The following is a 14,118-nucleotide window of genomic DNA, read 5'->3' as shown; positions in this document are numbered from 1 at the left end:
GTATGTAACCGTAGCTACCATCTTTCTCTATTCTAGAATTCCCCCCTCTCCCATTCTCTCTCTCAGTGTATATATGTGTTTGTATGTGTGCGTGCGTGCGTGTATATATGGATTCAGCCATGCATCAGTTATTTTAACCGTCGCCTCGTTTAGTGTCTTCTGTATCGTCTGTCGTTTTTTTGTTCTTCGTTTTATTTTCCATCTGCAGTTTATTCACTTACCTGGCTGTTTGACAAACAAGCAACGACACCTGAGATTGTTTGTTTTGCTAAGTTCAGCAATCTTGATTGGGTGATAGCCAACGACGCCGTCACCAACATTATTATAACAACTTTTACGTCCATCGACGAGGGAAAGAAAACCACAATGTGGTCGCCGCTTTATGTTGTTAGAAATTTTAGCCCAATCCACCTCAGATTCGCACCACATGTGTGATAATGTGGTTCTGTATTCCTTGCACATGGAAAGGGTGGGAAACGGCAGTAAGGGAAAGGCTAGATTTGCCTTTGATCAACGGTCCCTTCGATCGGTGCTCACTCGCGGGAAAACCAACTTCATAATCGGTCGATGACTTGGGTCTCTACGTGGTCGTTCACTCTGCTAGAAATAGAAGTCAAATGTCCTTATCCATAAATCCCACCCTACCCCATCGTAAAAATAGAGGGAGGGTGGCATACATTGGATTGGTTCATGTGTCCATTCGTAGTCGACATACCGGCCTCGATATACTAAAAAAAAAAAAAAAAAAGAAAGCTGCCAAACGTGGAATGGTTGTGATTGGAATATCTTTGATCATATGATAGATATGCTGAATCAGGATTGACCAACTTCACCACTATCACCACGATCACCATCACCACCACCGTTACGGCCGCCGCCGCCACCACCTCCAGCCCCCCCCCCACCACCATTGTTACCTAATATCGGTGTAACATCATGTTATCGTCATTACCACCACCATCACCACAATCGTTATACAACTGCCGCCATCTCTACCATAACTACAGTCTCATTGACGGCCACCACCAGCACTACGACTAATATGACCACCACTAACTACCACAAGGCCTCCATCACCACAGCTGCATCAAAACTACATCAGAAACACCAGCATGACCACTACCACGACGACGACGACGACCACCACCACCATCATCAATACCGCCAACACCACCATCACCATTACAAACCACACACTACATCTCCACCAAGGCCGCTCTCTCTCTCTCTCTCTCTCTCTCTCTCTCTCTCTTTATCTCTATCTCTCTATCAATAACACCAATCAACTCCGCCGACACAAGTATTATCGTTATTTTTTTACTTCCACCACCATCACCATAACAGTTGTATTAAGTTGTATTACCACCTTCATTTCCACCAACCCTGCCATTATGACTATCACCACCACCACCACCACCGCCGCCACCACCGCCGCCACCACCGCCAACAACAACAAAAACAACAACAGTATTATTACTTTTTCCTCCCACTACAACAATCACTACCACCACCACCACCACCATCACCACCATCGTCACCTTCGCCTCCACTAATCCTGCCACTATCACCGCCACCACCACTACCACCACCACCACCACCAACTTGTATACCACACCTAAGTTAATACTTACTATCATTCTTAAGACCGCCGCCAGTTCAAGCGAGCAGAAGGTTTGGGACGGTAAATACTTTAACCTGTTTAGTTAAAACACAATTACAGGTAAATCGTTACTTCTTTCTCCCTTCGTCTATACACACATATGTGAGTGTGTGATTTATATATAAATATATATATATATATAGATATCTATATATATATACACACACACGTATATTCTAAAGTCAATACTTTGTTTTTATATATAATTATTATATATGAATGTATGTTTTTATAGAAGTATATATATGTCGTTTGTAGAAATACACAAATCGGGGGAAAAGCGCACTCTGAGAAGCGGAGCAGTTACTAATATAAAGTGGGCCGGTCTATGGGGTTACCCTGGGTTCTCGCTCATAAGGGTTTTAGCCTTACCGCGCGCATCTTCAGACCCCAAACACTGCTGGCCCAAGATCTCTTCATAATATATTCATATATGTTTGAGTGTGTATATATATATATATATATATATATATATATATATATATATATAATAAACCTTTACATAAATAAATAACGTGAAATACACGAAGGGACGAACAAAAAGACAAACGGGTCATTCAAAGCCTTCATTCTTCAGTCAGAACCTGATCCCTCATCGCAGATTTCGGCTGTTTAATTCTGAGATCCGCTGAATATATATATATGTATATATATATATGTGTGTGTGTGTGTGTGTGTGTGTGTAAGTACGCTTGTCTATGTATGCGTGTTTATTTATGTATATATAAGTTGTGTATGTATGTTTGTCTATGTAAGTATATGTATGTACGTGTGTATCTAGTTATATATTTGTGTTTGATTTATATAAGTATGTTTGTGTATGTACGTATATATTATATATATATATATATATATATATAATATATATATATATATATATATATATATATATGTGTGTGTGTGTGTATAGGTATAGACATCAGTATACTTAAGTGGTAGTTATCAGTGTGCGTGTGTGTTGGAGGGGAACCTCTCGTATTTAAAGTACTTGGCAAAAACGAAAAAAAACTAATATATGATTTTAATCAGATAAAATTACAGCAATAGCGCAGTACAAACACTCAAAACTGAAGATAGAAAACAGAAAACAAAACACGTATTATTAAACAAGTTTGTTTTCAATTATGTCGGTGAATGTATACACACACACACACACACACACAAGAACTATCTAGGAATATATATATATATAAACTTTTCTACGATAAGTGAATTATTGTGCGTAACCAGCTACAAACAAACTGCTTCTCAAACACATAGTTCCGGGTTCAGTCCAACTGCGTAACACCTTGGGCAAGTGTTCATCTACTATAGCTCTGGGCTGACCGAGGAGGAAACTGAAAGAAACCTTTCGTATATATATATATATATATAATATATATATATATATATATATTGGATATATGTTATCCCATGGTGGGTTGAATTTTTCAACCCCTATCTCATTTTATAATATATATATATATATATATATATATATATATATATATATTATAAAATGAGATAGGGGTTGAAAAATTCAACCCACCATGGGATAACATATATCCAATATATATATATATATTATAAAATGAGATAGGGGTTGAAAAATTCAACCCACCATGGGATAACATATATCCAATATATATATATATATATATATATATATAATATATATATATATATATGTGTGCGTGTCAATTTGTCCCCTACCACAGCTTGACAACCGGTGTTGGTGTGTTTACGTCCCCAGAACATTAGCGGTTCGGCAAAAGAGATCAATAGAATAAGTACTAGGCTTTAAAAAATTACAGAAAATAAAAGTACTGGTGTCGATTCATTTGACTAAAAGTTCTTCAAGGGGTGCCCCAGCATGGCCGCAGCCCGATGGCTGGAATAAGTAAAAGATATATATTCAAAAGGTTGTTAAGGCTGGTCACAGAGTGATGATTGCCTTCGCGTCTATAAAGTTCTATCTACTATCTGTCTGTCTGTCTATCTGTCTGCCTGTCTGTCGATCTGCCTGCCTGCCTGTCTATCGATCTGTCTGTCTATCTGCCTGTCTGTCTATCTGCCTGTCTATCTATCTGCCTGTCTGTCTATCTATCTGCCTGTCTGTCTATCTACCCATCTGTCTATCTTTCTGCCTGTCTGTCTATCTACCCGTCTGTCTATCTTTCTGCCTGTCTGTCTATCTATCAGCCTACCTGTCTATCTTTCTGCCTGTCTGTCTATCTATCTGCCTGTCTGTCTATCTACCCATCTGTCTATCTTTCTGCCCGTCTGTCTATCATCTGCCTGTCTGTCTAACTTTCTGCCTGTCTGTCTATCTATCAGCCTGTCTGTCTATCTATCTGCCTGTCTGTCTATCTTTCTGCCCGTCTGTCTATCTTTCTGCCCGTCTGTCTGTCTATCAGACTGCGGCCATGCTGGGGCACTGCCTTGAAAAGTTTTTGGCTGAATGAATCAGCCTCTGTATTCATTATTTTTGTGTAAAGTCTGGTACTTATTTTATTGGACTATTTTGACGAACCGCTAGGTTACTTGGATGTAAACACACCAACATCGGTTGTCAAGCGGTGGGACACACACACACATGACAGGCTTCTTTCGACTTCTTTCTACCAAATCCACTCACAAGGCTTTGGTCTACCTGAAGCTAAACCCAAGGTGCCACGAAGTGAGGCTGAACCTAGAACCACGTGGTTGAGAACCAAACTTCCTACCACATAACCATCTGCCTGCACGTGCGCGCGCGCACACACACACACACACACACACACACACACACATGTAAAAGTCGTGAGGTTTTCTTCATCAATGACGTTTGTTGCTGGTTGTTATGGAAACACAGGTATATGCTATGACACACCCTATGTAAAAATGTGTTTGTTAGTTTACTACAGAGACACCTGTTTTCTTTATGTACATGTTCATTTATATATATATATATATATATATATATATATACACACACACACATACATACACACACACATATATATATATATATATTACTCATTTTGTATAGAATTTTTAATGTCAAATCAAGTTGTTCGTGTGTCACACCTATTTAAGTCCATGTGCGGTCTCCAGAACAAACTGTTTTAAATTCCAATTTTTCATTTTTTATTACCTAAACTTTGACTTGGAATTTTTTAATATCTGATAAGATAGACACGCACACATCGAAACCGGTAGTATTTTATGAAAGTCACTTAATGTAACAAAAATTTTAATAATTATCCCAATCAATTAGGCGCAGGAGTGGCTGTGTGGTAAGTAGCTTGCTAACCAACCACATGGTTCCGGGTTCAGTCCCACTGCGTGGCATCTTGGGCAAGTGTCTTCTGCTATAGCCCCGGGCCGACCAATGCCTTGTGAGTGGATTTGGTAGACGGAAACTGAAAGAAGCCTGTCGTATATATATATATATATATATATATGTGTGTGTGTGTGTCTGTGTTTGTCCCCTTAGCATTGCTTGACAACCGATGCTGGTGTGTTTACATCCCCGTCACTTAGTGGTTCGGCAAAAAAAGAGACCGATAGAATAAGTACTGGGCTTACAAAGAATAAGTCCCGGGGTCGATTTGCTCGACTAAAGGCGGTGCTCCAGCATAGCCGCAGTCAAATGACTGAAACAAGTAAAAGAGAGTAAATTAAGGGTGGCGGGAACAGCAAAAAACCCTTTAAGCATAATTCCACGTTGTTTCCACTTTTATTTTTTTACTTATAATCACAAGTGTGGCTGTGTGGTAAGAAGCTTGCTTCCTAATCGCATGATTCTGGGTTCAGTTCCACTGTGTAGCACTTTGGGTATATGTCTTCTAGTATAGCCTCGGGCCAACCAAAGCCTTGTGAGTGGATCCCAACCGCGTCCCAACCACATGGTTCTGGGTTCTGTCCCACTGTGTATTACCTTGGGCAAGTGTCTTCTATAGCCTCAGTGCGATATATGGATAACCCTTTTGGAAAAAAAAAAAAAGGGAGAGTGAGTTGGAGAGTAAGATAAAGAGAGTGATAGTGAGAGTAATTATGGTAAAGATGTGTTGGGACAGGCAAGGGACAATGTAGGGGATGAGAATAGGTGATTTAGAGGGTTGGACAGGGTGAGTGGGCACGATTGAGGTGACTAGCATACGAGGGAGAGAAATATGAGAGGCTTGGGAGTGGGGTTTGCAACATATATATATATATATATATATATACACACACATGCATATATATATATATATATACACATATATATGGCACCGGCTTCGACGTAGGTGCTGGAGTGGCTGTGTGGTAAGTAGCCTGCTCACCAAACACATGGTTTAGGATTCAGTCCCACTGTGTGGCACCTTGGGCAAGTGTCTTCTACTATACCCCCGGGCCACCAAAGCCTTGTGAATAGATTTCGTAGACAGAAACCAAAAGAAGCCTATTCTATGTACACACACACACACATACATACATACATACATACATATGTATATATATATATATATATATATATATACACATACATCATACATATATGTTTGTGTGTCTGTGTTTGTTCCCAAACCATCACTTAGTGGTTTGGCAAAAGAGGCCGATGGGATAAGTACTAAGCTTACAAAGAATAAGTACTGGGATTGATTTGTTCATTAAAGGCAGTGCTCCAGCATGGCCACAGTCAAATGACTGAAACAAATAAAGAATATATATATATATATATATATATATTAATATATATATATATATATATATAATATATATATATATACACACACATACATACATACACAGTGGTACCTCGCAGTACAAGTTTAATTTGTTCCATGACCAAGCTCATCTTACAATTTACTCGTTTTACAAATCAATAATTCACTCGCGTCTCAGCTCATAGAGCAAATTACTTCTACGTTGGGGCACTTGTACTGCAAAGTTCTACTGTATTTATATGTATGTGTATATATATATATATATATATATATATATATATATATTCGTTATCACGCAGGGCGAAATGCTTAACGGTATTTCGTCTGCCGTTACGTTCTGAGTTCAAATTCCGCCGAGGTCAACTTTGCCTTTCATTCTTTTGGTGTCGATTAAATAAGTACCAGTTACGCACTGGGGTCAATATAATCGACTTAATCCGTTTGTCTGTCCTTGTTTGTCCTCTCTGTGTTTAGCCCCTTGTGGGTGGTAAAGAAATAGGTATTTTGTCTGCCGCTACATTCTGAGTTCAAATTCCGCTGAGGTCAACTTTACCTTTCATCCTTTTGGGGTCGATTATATAAGTACCAGTTATGCACTGGTGTCGATGTAATCGACTTAATCCCCTTGTCTGTGAATGTTTGTCCCCTCTATGTCTAGCCCCTTGTGGGTAGTAAAGAATTATATATATACCCACATACACCAACTCCACCCCAACCCTCAGCCTAACCCAAACCCCACCCATGCTTCCCCACTCTCGCCTCCCCCACCTCCCAACAACATCACACCACACTACACATCATATCACAACACACCACCCACACACCAGCACTGACCAATTCCCATCGCCACATTTTCACACCTACACAAACACACGTCAAGACCACCAGCACTCTTTCACACACACACACACACATACTCTCTTATACACACACACACACCTTCGTTGTGGGGGTCATCTTTACTTTGTTATCTTCCCTACTTCTTCGCTCTCCTGTGTGACCCTTCTGTCCGGCAGTCGGCATGATAGATCAGTAGCCTCTACACACATTTTTCTTCTCTCCTTGTTTTTTCTGTGTCCCTTTCTGTAGAAGAGCATAGGCTCGAAATGTTAAAAGACTTTTTCTATTCCTGAGTGTTATACTAATACATCTGTTTGTTTTCTACACCACCTATTTTTGTCACCACCTATTTTTCCGTAAACTCTCCTATATATATATATATATATATATATATATATATATGATATGGCCTGCTCGCTTAGCCAGCGGGGTGGCATCATTTGAAGGCTAAAACAATGTGAAGCGCATTGTGACCAGCGATGTGTAACACATCTGATTGCCTGGTCGGTCACGCGATATATATATATATATATATATATATATATATATTGGCCTGCTCGCTTAGCCAGCGGGGTGGCATCATTTGAAGGCTAAAACAATGCGAAGCGCATTGTGACCAGCGATGTGTAACAAATCTGATTGCCTGGTCGGTCACGCTTATATATATATATATATATATATATATATATATATATGTCCTTATATTCGTTTCAGTTATTAGACCCTGGTCATGCTGGAGCATCACCTTGAATTTTTGGTCAAATAAATTGACCTCCTTTTTTTTAAGCTGGGTACTTAATCAGTGTCTTTTGCTTACTGCTAAGTTACAGGGAAGTAAACACACCAACACCTGTTGCTTAACAGTATTAGACAAATGCACATGCACACACACACACACACACACACACACACAAGCACACGCATATATGATGGGCATCTTCCAGTTTCTGTCTATCAAACCCAATCACAAAACATTGATTGGCCTGAAGTAATTGTAAACGACACTTGCCCAAGGTATCAGGTTGTTGAGAGGGAAGCTTCTTATTACACGGCCACACCTATGCCTATACATATATATTCTTTTTCTTTCTTTCTTTTTCTTTTACTTGTTTCAGTCATTTGACTGCGGCCATGCTGGAGCACCGCCTTTAGGCGAGCAAATCGACCCCAGGACTTATTCTTTGTAAGCCCAGTACTTATTCTATCGGTCTCTTTTGCTGAACCGCTAAGTGACGGGGACGTAAACACACCAGCATCGGTTGTCAAGCAATGTTAGAGGGACAAACACAGACACACAAACATATACACACACATACATATACATATATACGACAGGCTTCTTTCAGTTTCCGTCTACCAAATCCACTCACAAGGCTTTGGTCGGCCCGAGGCTATAGCAGAAGACACTTGCCCAAGATGCCACGCAGTGGGACTGAACCGGGAACCATGTGGTTGGTTAGCAAGCTACTTACCGCACAGCCATTCATTCTTTAACAATTCAAGGTGTGATGTCATATATGTGATTTTATTGTGAAATGGCACAATCATCACCACACCTTGATACAGGTGTGACAATACCTCATTGATTTGCACACCTTTCTGTACACATTCCAATTATCAAAAGTTTGTCTCTTACAGAAGAATAATTTTTTTGTTTCTAGCAAAGGTAGGCTCTTTTCCTCTCCTTGTCATTGTAAATGTAGATCATAAATATCATAATTATTGTTATTGTCATCATCATTAATCAACAAGGCTATCATTAGGACACCATCGTTATCAACATTATTATCATGATTTATCACATCACCTCATCATGGTCATTGTTGTTACTATCATCATCATCATCATCAGCCATTTCTATACTGTCCCTAGACCTGTGTGTGATATAAGGGCGATTTAGCTGTTGTTTTTAGCACATCTCATGACCACCTCGTACCTTCCTCGTTTCTTTGTCACTTTGACATGTATTGATGTTTTTCAGTTTAACCCTTTTGTTGCCAACCCGGCTGAAACCGTCTCTGGCTCTGAGTACAAATGTCTTGTTTTCATAAGTTTTGAATTAAACTCTTTCACCAAACCTTAGTCATAATTTATGTTTCTAACACCAACTGAATGATAATGAAGTTATTTTACTAAATTCTTTGTTATATTTAACCCTTTAGTGTTCGCATTATTCTGCCAAAATTAATCCTTTTTTATCCACATTGTTTTGAACTAATCATGCCTTATCTTATAGCATTGAGATTTTGATGAGGTAGCTGTTAATTTTTAAAACGATATTGTAGGGTTGGTGTGAGAGGCCAGATCTGGCCAGTTTGAACATAAAACAGGCAGAATACTTTTGGCCGGATATGGCCGGTTTAAATGCTAAAGGGTTAAAATTAATTGAAAGAAACTCAGAACATCTCAAAATAAATACAGTAATGAAAGGGTTAATGCTTTAGCATTCAGATGACTTTGTCAAATGTAAAGCTTGTTTATTCACATTGATTCTCTGGATTACTGACTCTAAGAGTAACAAGGGAGTGTCTGTGTAACTCGGGCAGAGTAAACATTACCAGATGTTTTACTCTGAAAGTACTATTTTGTTTTCTCACCAATGTTTATGCCATTTATTGATTTGTACCAGTTAAAGAGATAAATACAGACACACACACACACCACATCACCATCGTCCTTCTTTTCTCTTTCTTTTTACTATTGTATATTATGCCTACTTCCCGTCTTCGTTCTATTGTATACCAGTGGTTCTCATCCAGGGTCCATTTGGCCCCTGAGGCTCCACATCAGATGTTTGCGGGTCCACACAACAGAATATTAAATTAGGGATCCACATCAGTATTTGCTTTAGTTGTATATATTGGTCTGTATTGCAAGAAACAGCAAGATTTCTTTCTCCAGCATTTTGCATAGTTCAACCTACACAAATTATTGTGTAAAAACATTAACGAACAAGGAGGCACATGGCCTAGTGGTTAGAGCAGCGGACTCACGGTCGAGGGATCGCGTTTGAATCTCAGACCGGGTGATGTGTGTGTTTATGAGCAAAACACCTTAGCTCCATACGGCTCCGGCAGAAGGTAATGGCGAACTTCTGCTGACTCTTTCGCCATAACTTTCTCTCACTCTTTCCTCCTGCATCTTGCAGCTCACCTGCGACGGATGATGATGATCATCATCATTGGTTAACATCTGCTTTCCATGCTAGTATGGGTTGGTCAGTTTGACTGGGAACTGGTGAGCCAGATGGCCGCACCAGGCTCTAGTCTGATCTGGCAGAGTTTCTACAGCTGGATGCCCTTCCTAACGCCAATCACTCCAAGAGCATAGTGAGTGCTTTTACGTGCCACCGGCACGAGGGCCAGTCAGGCAGTACTGGTAATAGCCACGCTCAAATGGTGTTTTTACATATCACCTGCATGATGTTTAAAATGAGAATATCTGAAATAAACTCGACTGCTCTCACAAACGAGAATGCTAAAAATGAATCCGACTGCTCTCAAAAATTAAGTAAAAAAAAACCGGAAAAATAATCCAGAATCCCTGTCCAGTACCAAATCTAATCAGTTCATGCCAGTCATGAGGCTAAACATTCCTGAAAGTTTCATCAGAATCCATCCAGTAGTTCTTGAGATATCTTGTCCATGGACAAACAAACAAACAAACACAACTGAAAACAATACCTTCGCTAAGGCGGAGGTAATAACATTCTATAAATTTAGGGTTAGGGTTTAAATTAAGTTTTTAAACATTGAATGGCTATGGGAGTCCACCAGAATAAAATAGCAATCAAATAGGGATCCATAGGTAAAAAGAAAACCGGTTAAGAACACCTGTTATATATACCTCGTGTACTTTCTACTATTATTACTGAAAACAGCTGCAAGATGGCAGAATTGTTCCCTCAAAATTGCTGGCCACGTGCCCAAATTAGAAAAAATTATTGTTATTGATGATAATGATGATGGTTATGGTATTTGTGATGTTCAATGAACAATAGTAGCGATAATGATGATAAAGTCAATAATGATCTAAAAGTACCTTTACAACCATCCTGTCCATTTCATTTCATCTGCTTAACAAATGCTAGCTGACCACTGCAAAAAAACTAGCCTTTGACCCACCCTTTTGCATTTAAACTGGCTGTATGTGGCCCAAATATTATACCTGTTTTATGCTCAAACCAGCTTTATGAGGCCCAAATACTCTGCTTGTTTCTTATTCAAACCAGTCTTATGTGGCCCTATTTAATGTTCAAACCAGCTAGATCTGGTCCCTCACACCTACCCTACAATTTTGTTCTAAAAGTCAACAGTCACAACATTGAAATGTTGAAGCTACAAGATAAGCTACAAGACAATGTGAATAAATAAGGATTAAATTTGACAGGCTAATCTGAAAGTCAAATGATTAATGGCACAATTAGATTCAAAGTCATGCTGGAGAGAATTAAACTCCCAACACACAAACACACACCTCCAAAATATCAGGCAGAGTAAAAGGTAAGCAACGTTTTGAAACATAAAATTCATCACAATACATTTCAACAATATGGAAATTTTATTCATCAAAGTAAGTACCGTTACAATCAACACATTTTCACCAACAAGTTACAAGTTTGTTTATTCTGGTAACATAAAAATCTGGAGTTCTGGAGCTGATGAACTCTTTGAACACACTTTCAGCATCGGTTTGACTTTTGAACTCCGCTACAGGAAGCCATGAAGGTGCTTGAAAAATTGGTAGTCAGCAGGAGAAAGGTCTGGGGAATAAGCTGAGTCAGGAAGAAGTTCGTAGCCAAGTTTCCCTCAGCTTCTGGAGTGTCATTAGGGAAATGTGTGGTCAAGCATTGTTTTGATGAATGTTTGACCCTCTTTTTTAAAAATTAGTCTGGGACAGTGGAGTAGCAGTTTTTCACTCATTTTTGCAATTTCATTGCAATATGTTTCTGCAGTAATGGTTTGCCTGGATTTTAAGAAGTTATAGTGGATGAGTTCAGCAGTTCATCACCAAACAGTCACCATAACCTTCTTTTTGAAGAGCTTGAATTTAGGGAAGGTTTTTGGTACTTCATTTTGGTCCAACAACTGTGAAGAGCTTCTTGCTTAGTGCGAGCCTACAGCAATATCATATCTTCTCCACTATTTCAGTATTGCGTGTCAAAAGTGAAACAAAAACATCTCTGTATTGTAATGTCAGATGCTTTCACTTTAATACTGAAACTATTAAAGTGAAACTATTATATAAGAGGGATGAACTGTAAGTGGACATCCATTATGCTAGAAGATCTATGGTCTTACCACTAACAAAGGAATGGTAAGACCATAGCGGATCTTCTTCTAGCATAATGGATGTCCACTTACAGGTCATCCCTCTTATACTCTTTACTCTTTTACTCTTTTACTTGTTTCAGTCATGTGACTGTGGCCATGCTGGAGCACCACCTTTAGTCGAACAAATCTACCCCAGGACTTATTCTTTGTAAGCCTAGTACTTAATCTATCGGTCTCTTTTTGTCGAACCGCTAAGTTACGGGGACGTAAACACACAAATCGGTTGTCAAGTGATGTTGGGGGGACAAACACAGACACACACAAACACACGTATATATACATATACATATATACGACGGGCTTCTTTCAGTTTCCGTCTACCAAATCCACTCACAAGGCTTTGGTCAGCCTGAGGCTATAGTAGAAGACACTTGCCCAAGGTGCCACGCAGTGGGACTGAACCTGAAACCATGTGGTTCGTAAGCAAGCTACTTACCACACAGCCACTCCTGCGCCTATATGTATGTAATATAATTTTTTCTGAAACTTCAGACTTTTCAATATGCTAGACCACTGGTTTTAAATTGATATTAATCAAATTAATATTCAATTTTTCACCCTTATTGGATCACCTCACCACCACCGCCCAAACACCATTTTAAAAAAATAGAAATGGTGGGAAGTGATTTGTAGGAAATGTGGCTGCTATTTCTAGCAAGTCGAGTGACTTATTGAAAACTTCTTTATTCTGGCTCAAGAATCAGTGAGAAAAACCAGTTTTTTTTTCTTTATGTGAGAGAAGAAAGGAAGGAAATTCGAGTGGAAGAATTAAGAACTTATTCACATTATGTGAATCATCATCATCATCATCATAATCGTAATTTAGATCCGGCTTTTTATAATAAAATGCCATCCAATCCTGATTATAACTGCTCTCCCTTTTTCTCTCTTTCCCATTCTCGCTCTCTTTCTTCTCATTCAACTCATTCTCTCTCTCTCATTCTCCCTCTTTGTCTCTCCCCTGCGCTTTCTCACTCATTCTCCTTCTGTATCTCTCCCTCTCTCCCCCTCTCTCATTCTCCCCTATCTGTCTCTCCCCTGCTCTCTCTCTCTCATTCTCCTTTTGTATCTCTCCCTCTCTCCCCCTCTCTCATTCTGCCTCTCTGTCTCTCCCATGCTCTCTCTCTCTCACATTCTCACTCATTCTCTCTCATTCTCCCTCATTCTCTCTCATTCTCCTTCTGTATCTCTCCCTCTCTCTCATTCTCCCTCTCTGTCTCTCTCCTGCTCTCTCTCTCATATTCTCACTCATTCTCTCTCATTCTCCTTCTGTGTCTCTCCCCCTCTCTCATTCTCCCTCTCTGTCTCTCCCCTGCTCTCTTACCCATTCTCTCTCATTCTCCTTCTGTATCTCTCCCCTCTCTCCCCCTCTCATTCTCACTCATTCTCTTTCTCTCCCATCTTCCCATTCTCTCCCCACCCCTCTCTCTCTCTCTCTCTCCCCCTATTTCTCAGCAAAATTTCATTCATCCATTATAAACATAGAGAAACACGACTCTTTGCATACGGATGTATTTTCTGCTTTGTCTGACACCAACAAATGATCAATGGCAAAAAAATTCCAACTGTACACTCCTTTCCCAAAAACTTGTCCCATTATCTGTATTGAATTCAT

At 39.4% G+C, this 14,118-nt stretch overlaps 1 protein-coding gene across 1 annotated transcript in view; it reads left to right on the top strand.

Moving 5' to 3' along the window:
- Window positions 1-1,584: 1,584 nt before the first annotated feature.
- Window positions 1,585-14,118, top strand: part of LOC115224552 (serine-rich adhesin for platelets-like) — a 77,163-nt gene continuing 64,629 nt past the window's right edge. The window contains exon 1 of the mRNA XM_036513268.1: window positions 1,585-1,720. The gene's annotated coding sequence lies outside the window, so the exon portion shown is untranslated. The remainder of the gene's footprint in view (window positions 1,721-14,118) is intronic.

Source organism: Octopus sinensis, linkage group LG25 (assembly GCF_006345805.1).
Source record: "Octopus sinensis linkage group LG25, ASM634580v1, whole genome shotgun sequence".
NCBI classification, from domain to species: domain Eukaryota; kingdom Metazoa; phylum Mollusca; class Cephalopoda; order Octopoda; family Octopodidae; genus Octopus; species Octopus sinensis.
This window is presented reverse-complemented; position numbering and strand designations above follow the sequence as displayed.